The sequence below is a fragment of the Scylla paramamosain genome, chromosome 35 (assembly GCF_035594125.1).
Source record: "Scylla paramamosain isolate STU-SP2022 chromosome 35, ASM3559412v1, whole genome shotgun sequence".
Lineage (NCBI taxonomy): Eukaryota > Metazoa > Arthropoda > Malacostraca > Decapoda > Portunidae > Scylla > Scylla paramamosain.
Window position 1 is genome coordinate 16,873,980 of NC_087185.1, and position 17,464 is coordinate 16,891,443.

Consider the following 17,464-nt stretch of genomic DNA (forward strand, 5'->3'; position numbering starts at 1 on the left):
CTTTCCCACTAGTCACTGCACCGCCCTGCCTTGCCTCTCACTCTGCTTGTTAACCACTCTATTCTTTTACAGGGTTCCCTTCGTCCGCTCCTCATGATTGCTAGCTGATTTAATAATGTCACTCTTATATCATTGAACGTAAGGTAGATATTAGTTTGTGATTTTTTGAGTTGTATTTTATTCATTTATTTATTTTTTTTTCAAGTTAATGTTATTTATATTCGCTTCCTTCGTATATTTTAACTGATCGTAAGGAAGGTTTTAATATGTACCGTTGAAGAGATGACATATTTTAAGCTCTATTTTAAATCAGGGTTCTGTTTATTTATCTTTTTTTTTTTCCAAGTTAGTATTATTCATATTCGTTTTCTTCTTCGTACGTTTTCACTCATCATAAAGAAGGATTCAATTTTGTACCTTTCAAGGGATCACATATTTCAAGTTGTCTTCAGAATTAATAGATTTAAGAAGCAATAGACTCAAGAAACAATACTCAAGATACAACAGACCTAACATGTAATACCCAACACGAAATACTCAACACGCAATATTCAACATAAAATACTCAACATGCATTACCCAAGAAGCAATAGACTCAAAAGAGATGCAATACTCAAGATGCAATAGACTCAAGCAATACTCAAACTGTAAAATACTTAAGATACAATACTGAAGATACAATAGACTCACGATATAGAAAACGTAAATCAATAAACAGAAACACTAACCCATATATGACAGAGCCTCGGATCCGCAAACTTGCTGACGTCACGCGAGACTCAGCAGATCAGCGGCTCAGCATCTCAGGGTAGCTGATGACCGACAATTTTCAAGCGTCGATTCAAAATGACTCAGCCTGAGATCACTTAAGTACCTGTTCCAGACGTGTGAAATGCGTTTGCTCTCCACTGGCGGGGCGGGAAAAAAAAAGAGGTAAAAAGTGGTCCCGAGTTTTCCTTACTGAAGGGCGAGGGAAAACTGGACACGAGGCGACAAGGGGAAAATAATTGTATTTTGTCCGATTATTATACGAAAAAATATGGAGGAGTTTTTGACACAGATTTTACTTTTTTTTTTTTTTTTTTTTTCCTTCTTGAGATCGTGCTAGAGAAGTGAAGGACGGAGACAAAGGCTGGAGGCTTGGGAAGGAGTAAAAACACTGACTGGCTGACTGACTGATGATAAATGGATATATAACGATAATAAAACAGAAACCTAGAGACGGCGAGAGAAGACATGGTGGATAGAGGACTAACAAATAGGGAGACGCTGTAATAAGCTTTGTTAAGGCGGCCTGGAATAGTCGGGCAGTCACTTTAAGATTGTGCGGGTCAAATTATTTCCTCACTGACTGACAGATTCTCACTGCATATACAGTACACTCGCAATCCACAGTTCCTAACACAAGCATGCTCTAACACACTCATGAACTCTGCATCTGTTGGTTTCGTTAGTCATATTCATTAGCATTACAAGATTCAGTCCACAGCGAAACCGACATGACTCAAGTGTGTGTTCCAGCATGTGTGTGTTGCCCCGTGATTGCCAGCGTGGGCCTCCGTCTAGAAAGGCCCCACTTCTGAAGGATTGGCGACTCAGCTTCTCATCTAATCTCACTGCCACCTCCACCTATCGTTCTTCCTCAGTTATTTTACGCCGAGTCGTTCTTCTGGCGGGGAAATGAGGAAGATTGACTGTATTTACCGAGGCTGTAGCTGTAAAATGTGGTGTTTGTGGTGGAGAGTTGATAATTCATGAGGTTTACTAAGACCTTCAAGACAATATTTGCCTTCGTGCGAGGAAGAATTCACTGTTGCCACCTCAGGGAAACACCTCTCAGATAATGTTGTTGGGAAAGATGATCTAGCGAGAGTGTAATTTAATATACAAAGAATTTCATGTAACTTGTGATATTTTAAGGAGTGGAAGAGGGAGTAAATATTGTACACGTCTACCCTGTCCGCACACCTGTGGTTACCGGGGCGTGTTACCTGTGTGCGTTAACTACCGAGTGTGGGCAGGTCTTGCTGCTGCTGTTATTGCTGTTGTTTGGATGTTTATCGATGTTTTGAGGGATTTTGGGGTGTTTTTTGCGATTTTCAAGGGTGTTTTTGACTATCAGTGTGTGTTTATGTGTCGTTCACAAGGCGGTGGATAATAAGAAAAGTGAACACACTGGACAAAATAATGGTGTGCTTCATGCGTTGTGTTTAGAAACTTTTACTGTGTCCTTTGTGTCCCGTGGTAATGATTGTACTTGTATGCTTTGTAACACACGTTTTGTCAATGAAATAATATAGTGATAAAAATAATCTCTCTCTCTCTCTCTCTCTCTCTCTCTCTCTCTCTCTCTCTCTCTCTCTCTCTCTCTCTCTCTTTACTACGTGTTCTTCATACACTTGACCTCTATCACCACCACTACTAGTACCACCACCACCACCACTACTAGTAGCACCACCACCACCACTACTAGTAGCACCACCACCACCACCACCACCACCACCACTGCTACTACTACTACTACTACTACTATCACCACACTATCACCACACTATCACAAAAATAACACACACACACACACACACACACACACACACACACATCATCATCATCATCATCATCATGTCATGTTCTCGCTCCCTCCTACTTTTCCTCACTTTCCTTTTTCCTCCACGCCTCCCTCGCCTCCCCTAGGCAGAGGAGAGACGGGTGGAGGGGTGGAGGAAGATCTGGGCCAGGTGGAAGAAAGTGGAGGAGTGGAGGGAACGGAGGAAGCGATGGAAATTGAAGGAGTTTTACCAATGGGTGTGGAAAAGCTGATAAATTTTGTCATAGATTTGATGGATGTGTTAGCAGGACTGGAGGAGGAGGAGGAGGAGGAGGAGGTAAGAGAGAGAGAGAGAGAGAGAGAGAGAGAGAGAGAGAGAGAGAGAGAGAGAGAGAGAGAGAGAGAGAGAGAGAGAGAGAGAGAGAGAGAGAGAGATAGTATAGTCGGATGATGATGATGATGATGATGATGATGATGATGATGATGATGATGATGATGATGATGATGATGATGATAATAATAATAATAATAATAATAATAATAATAATAATAATAATGATAACAATAATAATAAGCAGTAGTAGTAGTAGTAGTAGTAGTAGTAGCAGTAATAGCAGTAGCAGGCTTGGGTTAGATTACGAGTACGGTTTTGTTATAATATTCCCACACACACACGCACACACACAGGCAGGGGAATGGAAAGAGTAGTAAGGTGGTGGGGGTGTAGCCCAGGCACGGTGGGGGGAGGGGGCAGGGAGAGGCAAGTAAGGGAGGGAAGTGGAGATGGGGGTAACCTGCCACCTGGGGCTGTGCCTAGGATAATTCCGTGACGCGGTACATCGCCGTCACTGCCTTCGGCATCACCCTGCAGCATCTACACTGTTTTAGGCTCTCAAATAATTTATGTCGGGGTCATAAGCTTTAAAAAAGCTTTTAAAAAATCTATGAAAGCTACAGAGTTTGATTTTCTTCCTTCTTGCCGTGTCAGTCGGTAGTCGCAGGGTGACAACTTGCTCCAGGCATCCTCTCCCTCTCTGACCACCTGCCTGCTTTCTATAAGCAGTGAACCACTGGTACAGGCGATGACATAGAATCATGTCGTATATATACAGTTTACTAAGTGAACTAGTAACGCTAATCTCGCGGTAGTTGCCAGGATTAAGTCCGGAAAGAAACATATCTATAGTTAAAGAAGTTCATAATCCACTGGGCCGGGAGCAGCGAGAAAATGCCTGGAGGTGGATCCATATGGTCCACAAGCCTTGTCTGTCTTCATTACTCGACTCTGGTGTTCCACTCTACACAGTTATTGGGTCGTCTAGGATGGGAATAGTCACATTAGAATCAGTATGGTCAAAATAAGTCACATCATCTGGATTTACTACCTTTTCAAAATGTTGTTTGAACTCTGTATTAGTCGGTCGGCTTTCATCATCACCACTGCCCCCATTTACATCACCCTTCCAGTCAATTGCTTTCCATACCCTGGAGTCGTCTCTGTCCTGCCGCAAGCACTCCCATCAACCTAAGTCACTTCATGAGGACGTTCATGTACCTCACTCTTTGTCACGCACGTATACAAAACCTCACTCTCTTAGCCATCACGTTCACGTCATCACACACATGTACATTATACTGAGGCAGGTTAGGTTAGGTTAGGTTAAGTTAGGTTAGGTTAGGTTAGGTTAAGTTAGGTTAGGTTAGGTTAGGTTAGGTTAAGTTAGGTTAGGTTAGGTTAGGTTAATCTAACCTAACCTAACCCATGAACTTGGGCTTATTCACATCTCCATAACCCACAGGCCTATGAGTGAGCTTAAATGTAGGTGGGCAGCGGTGATATGATGAATAATCCCCTAACGACTCTGCCCTCTTCAGTACATTACCCAGGTCAGTGCCAATGGGACACACATACACACACACACACACACACACACAGCAATAGGGGCACAGTCTGAAGGGAGATTATGTTGTTGTAATACTTTGAAGTCACGTATATACTTCAGCACACAAAGAGGCAACACAGTGTCAAGATCTAAGATGCATTTGTTCCGTTTCTTGAGGGTCTTATTACCAACAAGGTATTTATTACTGGTCTTCAGATTGTTAACCACCACAAGATTATTTTCACTACAAGTAGTAAATAATACCTCAGCATTATTATTACTAGCATTTGCATCAACCGGCAAATTAGGGTCACACACACACACACACACACACACACACACACACACACACACACACACACACACACACACACACACAATAATAATAATAATAATAATAATAATAATAATAATAATAATAATAATAATAATAATAATATTAATAATAATAATAATAATAATAATAATACTCCTTCTACTACTACTACTACTACTACTACCACTCTCACCTCCTCCCCCTACATTCCTCCTTCCTTCTTCCTCCTCTTCCTCCGTCCCTCATTTCTTACTTCTCTTACTACTACAGTCTAAGAATTTCAGTATGGAAATACCTGGAAATGGCCGGAAAATTCTGGAAATTGAGGAAAATATTGACGGAGACACGGGGAGAGAGGAGGGAAGCTCTTGGTCTGGGTCCTGATGACGTTGCGTCTTGATAGTGGGTGTTCTGAACGGGGTAAAACCGTCAATTGATTTAAGCCTTATTTGAGACATTTTGGGGATTACATATCTATTTTCGTGGTTTATTCTGGCTTTTCTTCACTTCTAAGTCTGGAAACAACAGGAATTTTAGCTAAATATTGATGTACAGACAGGGAGGGAGACATGGAAAATGACCGTCTCGACCCTTATATCTACATAACGGAATTCATTTTGAAAATCACGAGAAAAAAAAAAAAAACCTAGACTGGAATGCACTGCATATTCTGACTTGACATTTACTTTAACTATTACCCTAAATATAGAAATATTTCTGGGTTGACTAATAATAACGAAAAAAAAAATATCTGTAACTTTTATGAACGTTATCACAAAAAATGATAATACCGATATAGAAAACACAGCCAGACTAGATTTTATTACATATTCTGAATACAAAAAAAAAATTACTTTCCTGATAAACAGAGAAAACACAAATTCCTCGTTGCACAAAGAAATCTTGTTTTTTTTCAGATATAGCAACGGACTTACTTTAAATTTGAAAATACGAACTGCTAGACTAGATTTTATTGGATATTAATACTTGGTATAGGTTTTTAATTTTTTTTAAGTCTTAAATTAAATACCAAGACAATCCTAGGCGTCCTAATAAGAAAAAAAAGTTGAAATAAATAAAATGACGAAAGAGTTATTTTATCGACAAACAAAATTACAGCTAGAGCGAATTTTATTATACATTATAACTTGTTACATTCTCCTGATAATAAATTAAATATCAAAACAATACCAACTCCACTAATAAAAAAAAAAATAATGATATTGGGTGGAAACATTTTTTTCCTCTTCTCCTCCTGTTCTTACCTCTCCCTCACACACTTTCTCTCCTTTCCACCTCCTCCTCCTCCTCCTCCTCCTACACACCAGTCTAGAAAACACCTGAAAACACCTGGAAAAGCCTGGAAATTACGCTAAATATTGACGGGGAGAGACGAGAAATTGTTACCACAGCCACGGCGGGACGGGGCGGGGCTCGGCGGGGCTCGGCATGGCGGGGCACCAAGAATACTGTGGTGTGTGTGTGTGTGTGTGTGTGTGTGAGGCAAAAAGACAGAACTGCTGGCTGGATGGTGATTACTCCTAGTTCATAGTTAAACGTCACATCGACGTCACGAAAGGATGAAGGACGGGGTATCTATCATGACGACACCTTCTCGCTACCAGTGCCTGCAAATTCTAAGTTTACTCTAAGTTTGCCCTTATTGTTGCCTTCATTATCCACATGTGACACCAGAGCAAGTTTTTACCAGTCATGTCGGGCTGTCAAACATTCACCGCCAAAATAGCATCCTTGTTCGACGCTTTGTTAACATTTTACTTCCGAGAAAACGATTGGACACGACACCTCAAACCCTTAATAGATCATTTGCGAGCTTGATAAAGAAAATAACAACTCAACTGTTAGTCAGAATACAGTAAATGAAGATACATTAAAATATATAATGGTAATGAAGGAGTACACGTGATGATTGCTAACCTTTTCATTACAAATATCAAGCTGAACTTAAGAAAATCCTCTGATATCGGGAGAAACCACACCAAAGTTAAGCTAGTAAACAGGTTAAATCTATCGAGCGGTGCAGGTTACAGGCAGAGACAAGACAAGACCCACTCCTTTGACTGTCGCACCAAAACTCAACAAAAATTCTCCAACAGTACTAAATAAGCCACACTACTGTCAAGCTAGTAAAGGGGTTAGTTCTATCGAGCGGTGCAAGTTACAGGTGAAGAGAGAAGACAAGGTGCGTGGCTTTGACCGTAACGGCTAAACTTAACAAAGATTCACCAACAGTATTAAATAAACCACACTAATATCAAGATAGAGAAGGGGTTAAATCTATCAAGCGGCGCAGGTTACAGGTGAAGGGACAAGACATGACGCGTTACATTTAGCAAAGGAGCTTAACTTTATAGAAATCCTCCTGTAGTATTCAAGGTGAGCCACACTAATATCAAGGCATTGAAGGCGTTAAATCTCTCAAGCGGCGCAAATTACAGGTAAAAGAGACAAGACAAGGTGCATTACTTTGACTGTAGCGGATAAACTTAACATAAATCCTCTAATGGCGTTCAGGATAAACCACAGGGGGTAATCCATCAGGCGGCGCAGGTAACAGGTGAGGACACAAGACAAGGGGAGTTACTTTGACCGTCGCGGCGAGAAAGTTATATGAATTACTACACAGCATTGCTCGGCGGATGTCAGTTACACATTCCTTACCTCACATTTCTGCTCCATCACTCCGGTTTCGGTAAATTTTTAAGGTAAATATTGACTTGATGAAAATACCTCGAGACACTGATCAGCCGTATTGGTATAAAGAGAAAAAATGTTACAAAAAATGACTGAAGACTATCACGAAACGAGTCATGGATCTGTTCTTAACTTTCTTTCCTTACGTATTAATTAAAGAGTAATGGCAGGAACACGACGCAAGGTACACGGCGGGCGAGAGTGCAGATAAAACTCACGTGGATAGATAGATAGAGTGAGTGTGAACAGAAAACGGACTCCACTGGACTTCTGTCATGGCGCAGCGCTGTTCTAGATCTCGTGTTTGTGCTGAGCAAACTGCAGATGGTTCTCAGATCAAGCCTACGCTAGCAAATAAAGCCGGAATGAGAGAGAGAGAGAGAGAGAGAGAGAGAGAGAGAGAGAGAGAGAGAGAGAGAGAGAGAGAGAGAGAGAGAGAGAGAGAGAGAGAGAGAGAGACCGTCGAAACACGTGTGGCCTCACAAAAGAGAAGTGCTGTCTTTCTTTTGAGAACTCCGTGCGAAGATTTACTTAGTGGATGCTGCAGAGTACTGAGAGAGAGAGAGAGAGAGAGAGAGAGAGAGAGAGAGAGAGAGAGAGAGAGAGAGAGAGAGAGAAATTTACAGTAACACTCCTTAATTGAAATTCTTAACTCTTTTCTAGTTTTCTTATCAGTAAATTATTGTCCTACGAAAATAAAAGTATGGCATCAATCTTTAACAATTATTCTCATGTCTTTTCTTCTTTATATATCAACAAGGCACATATATTTAAAGTAATATTCCTTCATTGAAATGGTTACTTCTTTTGGATTATCGTTACGTGAATTTCTACGACAAAAAGGAAATAAATGAATAAAATCAATGGTAATTTTCCTTAGATCCTTTTACTGGTATGAGACACTCCTTCCTTTATGCCTTAACCACTTTGAGACACTTCTTGTAATGCTGCAGCCACCTCCAAACATAATATCAGCTAGAAACTGCAAAATCTTTTCTTTTTATCCCTTTCCTTCTTGTACATGTTTATAAAGATTTCATACCTTCCTTTTAGTGTTGTGAACTGTTGCACACTGCACTGAAAGGGGTTGAAGTGCCTATCTCCTCTTCTCTTCTAAGCTTTACTTCCAAGAGATATGCTTTACAGTATTTACAGTAACACTTCTTAATTAATCTCTTCCTATCTCCTCTCTTCTTTTATTACTTTATTTTCCAATGGACATGGTGCATAGTATTAACAGTAACACTTCTTAATTAAAACCCTTACCTCTTCTCTCATCATTATCCTCCCTTCTTGACGTCACGTTGGGCCGCCCTCCCCTCCAGTGACGTCACGAGGTCATCTGCGAGTCTAAAAACAAACAAGGAAAGTAATGTCATTATTTAACATCCTTACGTAGGTTATGTTGAATGATGTGAAGTGGGCTGAAAAAATACACATACAAAGACCTGTCAGCTGTGTTTGGGGAGCGGTCATGAGGTCAGGATGGGTCGTAGGTCAGACTGCCAAAGGGATATACAAAAAATACAGTAAGCCTTTACTGTACAACATAAACTGGTATTCTTTAAACGCTCCATGCTCTCGTAAGGACTGTTTTCAAAGGCTACAGAGATGATTGGTCTGGCCCTCACTGCATTTTTATCTGTCAGTGATGCAGAATCCTTGTTAAACTATCTGTCTATCTCTCCAGTCATGAAAGCATTCTTGAAAATACTATTAAATTCCACTAGAGCGTGCTAAAAGTATTCGAGATAAGACGCCTAACACTTTTACCCATTAATGATGCAGAATCCTTGTTAACTATCTCTCGAATCAGGAAAGCACTCTTGAGAATGTCAGTTATCTCCATTGGTGTGCTAAAAATAGTCGAGATAATGCAGTCAATGCTTTTTTTTATCCAATAATGATACAGAACCCTTGTTAAACATTCTGTCTATCCCTGGAATCACGAAAGCATCCTTGAAAATAGTAATAATGACTGGAGCGTGCTGAAGGTTGACACAGGACACCTTAACGCTTCAGAACAGGGGCCAGTGTCTTCACTAAGCCAAGAATATCATGTGTGTTTGTGTGACGATGGTTTGGAAAAAAAAAAAAAAAAACGGTAATACATGAACAAAGTAAATAAATAAATAGATAAATAAATAAATAAATAAATAATAACAATAATAATAATAATAATGATAACAATAATGATAATAATGATAATAATAACAAATGAATAAAGATAAAAAACAAACAGATGCATCAAATAGAAAAAAAAAATGAGTAACCTAAAGAAGGAAACAAAGATTGAGAGTTCGGTCATGGCTCGCGGTGTTTCTGGATGAAAGAAGTAGCGCTCTCTCGTAAGCCTGACAAGCTCCATGACTGTTGCTATTGTGCCTTAACTCAGTCACTTTACTATTCAAAGATTCGAGAAATACTGTTGTGTTCAAATTTTGAGCTTTCAAAAATTTACAAACCCAGGAAAATTATATGTATTTGTGATTAAGGAGAATTACTACTGCCTTGAAAGTGAGTTGTTATTTGTACTGGTGGTGATGTAATAAGACGACTGGTGGCAATGGTTAGTCTTCATCGTGGTGAGCAGCAAAGCACCAGGCAGCGTGAGGAGGGAGAGGCAGCACCAGCACGTCAGAGGAAGGACGTAAGAATAAGATACTGATAATAAACCGAATCAAGAACTGAAATAGTGTTCAAAATGAAGACTTGTAGTTGTCTGGGAGAAAAATATAGAAGGGGACGAGTGTTTAAGACAGGAAAACCACTAAAATATTATCACAAGTATCAGCAAAAACAAGGTATCAGGTAAAGAAAAGTATTATAACAGGAAAAACACGAAAAATATTATCATAAGCAAAAATATAAACGAAATATGTGGATTTGCCTGAAGGAGCAAGGAGAGAAAACATGATAACCAAAAACGTACATTACACATGGATATATTACTGAAGAAAACAGAGGTGCGCACATACCTAACCATTACGAATCATAATGACCATAAAAGAAAGCAGTCTTTGGCTGTGGAGAAAAACAAAGAGAGGAATGAGAAACAGATGAACCTCGAGATGCGCAGGAGGAGGAGGAGGAGGAGGAGGAACACAAACATAAAGGAATACAAAGGAAGAGCAAACAACAGCAAATTAGCCCTTACGATTCTGTTTGGGATAAATTACATTATCTAATCTCAAATAGGAGACTTAGAATAACGAAGAGGAGGAGGAGGAGGAGGAGGAGGAGGAGGAGGAGGAGGAGGAGGAGGAGGAGAAGGAGGAAGGAGAACAACAACAACAACAACAACAACAACAACAACAACAACAATAACAACATTAAGAATAAGAACACGAATAAGAGAGAGAGAGAGAGAGAGAGAGAGAGAGAGAGAGAGAGAGAGAGAGAGAGAGAGAGAGAGAGAGAGAGAGAGAGAGAGGACAGAAGAACAAGAACAAGAGGAAGGAAAGAAAAAGGCAAACAAGAACAAGAACAAGAAGAAGAAAATGTGGAGATGGATCAGGAAGAGGAAAAGAATAACAAGAACAGAAATGAGAAGAAGAACAAGAAGATTAAGAACATAAAGAAGAAGAAATGGAGGAGGAGTTGGAGGAAGAGGACCACGAGGAGGAGGAGGAGGAGGAGGAGGAGGAGAGAAGGGAAGAGTTATGTTTTGACCGCTAACACCGCGATGCCAGACGGAAAAATAGCGCCAGGCCAAATTAACCCTCCGCTGATGGATGAACCACTCGTCCCTCTCTTGTGCTGCCTAAATGTAACGTTACTTGCCTTATTTATACCCAGGCTGTGTTGACTCGGACTGCCGGACAAAGACGCGTGACAGGCCCCCAGACAGCCGCCCGCGATGTGATGTTGCAAAAAGTTCACCGCCGCGATAAAAACGTGAATCCCCCGCCTGGGAGATTAAAGTATTTGCATCCGCTGCTCTTTTGTTCTGGCCTCGCCACGCCGTGTGTTTTGGTAATAGCCCTCTCCCTTACCTCCCGTCTCTCTCTCTCTCTCTCTCTCTCTCTCTCTCTCTCTCTCTCTCTCTCTCTCTCTCTCTCTCTCTCTCTCTCTCATGTGTGGTGAGCCTTACACATTACTTCCTTGGTTTTTTTTTTTATGAATATTTATTTTTTTTACTTAAATGATTGACATCGTCATGTGGTCTCTTGGTCATTACCTCAGAGTGATGTTCCTGTCCTGATCCTGATCTTGGTACCAGAGGAGTTATTAAAGCAGATAATCATAATTATGGCGTTTCTTAGTCAGTCGTCTTATCTTGAATTGAATAAACTATGTTGTTGTTAATCTAAGTATCTCATTAACTATTTAACTAGCTACCTAACTAGTTTTATAATTAGCTGACTTACTAACTAACTACTAACTAACCGTATTACTAACTTACTAATCTATCAACTTAAAATAAATAATTATCTGAAAATTTATACTCCCTACATTTCATTCATTTCTACTCTCGGATAACTAAGCAGTGCATTAAATAATTACAATAGGTTCCTAGCAATCGTTAACTATGTGACTGCCAAGAGATGCGGAGTCCAGTCAGCGCAAGGTTAAACATTACTTCGAACACATATCTTAAAAGTACAACGACGAGAGAATGATGCAGTGCTTATCTCTTTATTTATTAATCTCTCTCTCTCTCTCTCTCTCTCTCTCTCTCTCTCTCTCTCTCTCTCTCTCTCTCTCTCTCTCTGTACACCATTTCACACCTGCCTGTTCATTAATCACTATTTTTACATCATCCCTCTCTCAATGTCCATCTTTATTATCATCCTTCCTATCCCCTTTCTGCATCCAGCACCACCATTGCCACCACCATCACCACCACCACCACCATCACCATCACCACCACCATCACCATCATCACCACATATGGCTGTATAACCCCAAGTCAGAAGATGACCATTAAATTTCCTATTCTCTGCCACTCACCACACCCACATCACACACACGCACACGTATACACACACACATACACACACACGTACAGACACACACACACACACACACACACACACACACACACACACACACACTCCCTCTGTCCCGTCTAACAACATGGGCAGTAAGATGTAATGAATTTTGCGTTGTTTTTAGAGCAATTAGCCCTCTTTGTCTCAGTGTCTTGCTGGCGGGAAGACCAACAGGCGGTGTGGACAGTTTTCAGTTCATCTGTTTCTCAGCGCACACACTTAGACGGGAACCAGACTTTGATTTCTTGACCTGTGTTTGTTCGCGCTCACCCCAAGACCCACACACTGCCTGCTCTCTCTCTCTCTCTCTCTCTCTCTCTCTCTCTCTCTCTCTCTCTCTCTCTCTCTCTCTCTTTGCTAGTCTTTCTTCTGCTCTTCCTCTTCCTCTTTTGAGCAATTCATCTCTCCCTCTCTCTCTCTCTCTCTCTCTGCTAGTCTTTCTTCTCCTCTTCCTCTTCCACTACAAATTTCTCTTCCTCTTTAGAGCAATTTGTTCTCTCTCTCTCTCTCTCTCTCTCTCTCTCTCTCTCTCTCTCTCTCTCTCTCTCTCTCTCTCTTGGATTTGTGCTCTGGTTTGCTTTCACCTTTCATCAATCTTTCTTTCTGTCCTTTGCTGTTTCTCTCATTCGTAAAGTGATGTTTCTTTTATTCAATTTTATCTTCTTATCATCTTATTCATGTCTCGTTCTTCAAATTTTAACAAGATCTACATTGCACACTTAGTTCCTTTATTCCAGTCCTTTTTTTTTTAGTGTGTATATATGTATTACGTTTCTATATTAATTACCTAAGCGTCTATTTCCCAGTATTATTTTTCTCTATATTAGTTTCAGTACGTATAGGTATATGTATGTATGTATGTATGTATGTATATTTTTCGCCCTCGTTCTCTTCTCCTCTACATAAAGTGGTGAGTTTTTATTCCTTTCACCCTTCTGTTTGAAAGTCATTTTTACGTTTTTCATTTGTTTTCACATTCATTCGTTTCCATTTGTCTTCTCACTTTCCACGGGTCAGAGAAAGGTTCGCTCATGTTTACAAAAGGGGAAGAAATTCTCTCTCTCTCTCTCTCTCTCTCTCTCTCTCTCTCTCTCTCTCTCTCTCTCTCTCTCTCTCTCTCTCTCTCTCTGGTGATCTTTCTCCTTCTCTTCCACTATAAAATCCTCTCTCTCTCTCTCTCTCTCTCTCTCTCTCTCTCTCTCTCTCTCTCTCTCTCTCTCTGTAGGCATGAGATAGCTTCTTTTCGCGCCTCTTTATCCACTACGACGCTGACAGTTAGGGCCAGACACTTTCTATTAGGCCTATTTTAAGATCCGACACACGGCAGCACACTTTTCACTCATCATTATCACCATCATCCTCTTCACCACCACCACCACCACCACCACCAGACGCCCTGAAGGTTCTGTGACTCAAGGACGGAAATCAAGAGTTAATGGAATGCCGCCTCGGTATCTCCCTGTTTGTTGTTCCCGCTTCTGAGTTTTCAGCGGCGCCTTATGCCAGTGGAGCGATCCATCAATCTTAGGTTTAGTTCATTTCAAAGATGCAGATAATGGTTAGTAAATTGAGACTGAATGAGGAGAGGAGTCAGAAGGAGGAGGAGAAGGAACAGGAGCAAGCGGATCGCAGAAAATCACAAAGGAAGAACAAACATCAACAGACCTGCTGGTTCCTATGAAGCTGTTTGTGGTCTACTTTACATAGTATAAAGAGACACTGGACAGCACAGGCGAAGACGGAGGAGGAGGAGGAGAAGGAGGAAGAGGAAGAGGAAGAGGAGGAAGAGGGGAATGAGGAGGAGGAGGAAAGAGAAGCCGCTACAGACAGTGACTTTTCTTATAAATGAACCGAAACTGTAACACCACGACTGCCTTCCTCTCAAGTAGCGGGTGGAAGTGACGGGGATTAAAGAAAAGTACGGTTATATCTCAGTGTGAAAAATCCATGGCCGAAGATATATTATGATGTATTCTAGTCTCAGAAAATCGATTATTTTTCTTTTGATCATCATTATTATTATTATTTATTATCTATTTCATTACTTTATTTTATTTATTCATTATGATTACTATTTTTCTTTTTAGCACGTTGCCTATAATGCCGAGTTAATTTTTCTGCAACTCTTCTATTTGGAGCTTAGGCGATCGTCCCCTTTCACTTTTATAAGGCTTACAATCTCTGTCCTTACTGAGGCAGGGCAGGCGTTTAGAGCAACACCTTGGCAGAGACTCATGCCGCCCCCCCAGAGGCCTCCATTGCAAACGCTGGCAAAGACAGGGTTGATAGGAAACATATAGATCCGTCTCCCCAAATATATGAATGTTCTCGATACTTTGGCTCAAATAGCGAGGCCACCGTATCATCAGACAGCAGCTCCTCCCTCTCGTAATCACAAAGGTCACTCGGAACAATGGGTGAGGTTTAGATCATCCTGGGAATACCAATGGCTCAGCAAAAAAATAATAGTATTCGTTCACCTCTAGTTTAAATAACAGCGAAAAGAAAGAAAATGGAAGTAGGGTGTACCAGTGCGTGTGACAAAACAGATGGAAATATGATAAATTAAGTTACAGCATCACAGCAACAAGATCATATGGCGCCGGTTAGTGTTGTAAGAAAGTATTGTTAGAAATATTCGAGAGCCAGAATTGAGCTTGCAGTCTTTGATATGGAGGCCACTAGGTGTAAATAATATCAGGGAAATAGGCTATCATAATTCCCTGCCTGCGTATGTATTTCCTTACCTATGACTTGAACTCTTTCGAGACGGAAGTTTCAAGACACTTTGGGGACTAGCTATTTCAGTGACCTCTTATAGCCTCCCTTTTTGCAGGTCTCGGCCAGAGCCTCTCATGCACGGAAAATAAAATAATCGTTACACTCTGAGTTGTCATTATGCATCACCAAAAACTTGACCTACTGTCCCCATGAACCACAGCCGCTGTGAGAGGGTTATGACTAAACACGTGGTGCACTGTCGTCATCACCACTGTGCAGTTATTTACAGAAGGCGTGACAATCCAATGTTATAAAAGTGCTAAGATAGAATCACCCTATCACAATTACTACCACAATCACAATCACTCACTGTATTTTCTGCCGCCACCGCTTAACCACACCACCGCAAGCCCTGCCCTTTGTCCTTGGTGCCATGAGGCCTTGGGTATCACGGGGACGGAGATAACACCATGCCAAGCACTGAGCCACTCGTCACATGCTCGCCGCCCAGGGAAACATCCCGCGCGCGAGATCTGTTGATGTAAACACCACTTTGTACCGTCGCTACCCACTGACTTTATCATTGTTCTTGCTTTCCTTATCTACGTACATTTTTTTACTTTTTTTTATGTATAATTTAATGATACATAATATGCTATATTCTCTGGAATGTGATGAGAAAATTATGGCATTTTCTCATTATATTGTCACGTCTCAAACCAGGGACCTTATTTTTCGCTGTTCTTGCATTCCCTAGTTAAATGCATGCACTCCTTTTCCTCATATTCTTATTTATTTATTTATTTATTTTATTTATTTATTTTTTTGACGAATAGCAATTTAAGTGCTGCATGCTGCATACTGCCATAATGTTATTTTATTACGCTGTAACGTGTTCACTGGAAGTTTCTTTATGTTATTCATACACAGTTTACTAGCATTTTTTTTTTTTTTTTAGGCTACGCATGAGACACAAATCACATGCTAAGTACTGCATAATGCTCGCCACTGTGCTTTATTCTTTCTAGTTAGCCCTTATGCTTGGCCACAATGACGATAAAGTTTAAGGGTTTATCTTAGCGTTATTATATTTTACTGTTCTATTATTAGTTGAATTATTAATTATATCTAAGTAAGTCATAACATTATCTCACTATACTGAAATGCTGTTTGTACTTTCTTCATTTTTCTTTCTTTTTTTTTTTTTTAGACACGGAGGAACTGTTTGCCAGTCTTCCATATCTGAGACAACTCGCATTTACCTTCCAAACCCTTAATGGAATTTAATTAACTGCATTACCATCCCAGGTCTCTGTCTATCCTGCTCCTTAGAGTGGAAAAGAGGGGAGAGGATGAAGAGCCGGCAAGGAGGGAGCGAGAAGGAGAAAGAAGAGAGGTTGATGGAGAGAAAGATTGAGAGGAAAGAGAGTTTTGGCTTTCAATTCACGTCACACGCCAATGATTTCTCGAAACTGTGAGCCAACATTCCTGCCGTGCCCTCGCCTGACCTCCGCGGCCTCACCCTCTCCCGCAGGCTCAGGTAACACTCACGGGAGCACCGGCGGGAGAGCGGAGGTCGAGGAGGAGCAAAAGGGGAAATACAGTCGCGGTGTTCCAATTATTATTCTGTGTATCGGTTATGTCGTCAGAGAGAGAGAGAGAGAGAGAGAGAGAGAGAGAGATTGTTAGTTACCCTCATGACCTCTCCCACCCCTCCTCCTCCTCTATATGTGATTTATTCTTATTTATCTCATATTTGCCAGTTCTCTTCTTTTTTCTTTCTCTTCTTCATCCCTTCACGCCTGAGAGAGAGAGAGAGAGAGAGAGAGAGAGAGAGAGAGAGAGAGAGAGACGCGTTTCTACAAATGGACATAACAATATAAGCACTGATAAAATGGAAGATAGCCAAATAAATAAATAAATAAGTAAATAAATAAATAAATAATGAAACCCTGAGCGGACTCCTTCTGTCAGTAAAGTTCCAGTCACAAGAACAAGACGAGACAAAACTGGCAAGAGTGGTGAGGGAGAGTGAGGGACAGTGAGGGAGAGGAGATTGGATTATAGTGTTGATCTTATGAGTTTAGTCCCGTGAGGAGGATGGGACACACACACACACACACACACACACACACATACATACACACACACACACACACACACACACACACACACAGGGGCGTCATCAGATAACAAACAGAGAATCCATGACATACATACACACACACACACACACACACACACACACACACACACACAATCGAAAACAATAGTCACCACAGATAAC

At 40.8% G+C, this 17,464-nt stretch overlaps 1 long non-coding RNA gene across 2 annotated transcripts; it reads right to left on the bottom strand.

Annotated features, from left to right (window-relative positions):
* Positions 1–5,042: 5,042 nt before the first annotated feature.
* LOC135090452 (uncharacterized) lies at positions 5,043–15,693 on the bottom strand. 2 transcript variants are annotated; one of them, XR_010261919.1, is made up of 3 exons: positions 15,548–15,693; positions 8,729–8,812; positions 5,043–5,158 (listed from the first exon to the last, which is right to left on the bottom strand). It is a non-coding gene; the product is annotated as an uncharacterized LOC135090452 (long non-coding RNA). The 2 variants fall into 2 exon arrangements; XR_010261920.1 differs by lacking the exon at positions 5,043–5,158 and adding an exon at positions 5,795–6,216.
* Between the last annotated feature and the right edge of the window lie 1,771 nt (positions 15,694–17,464).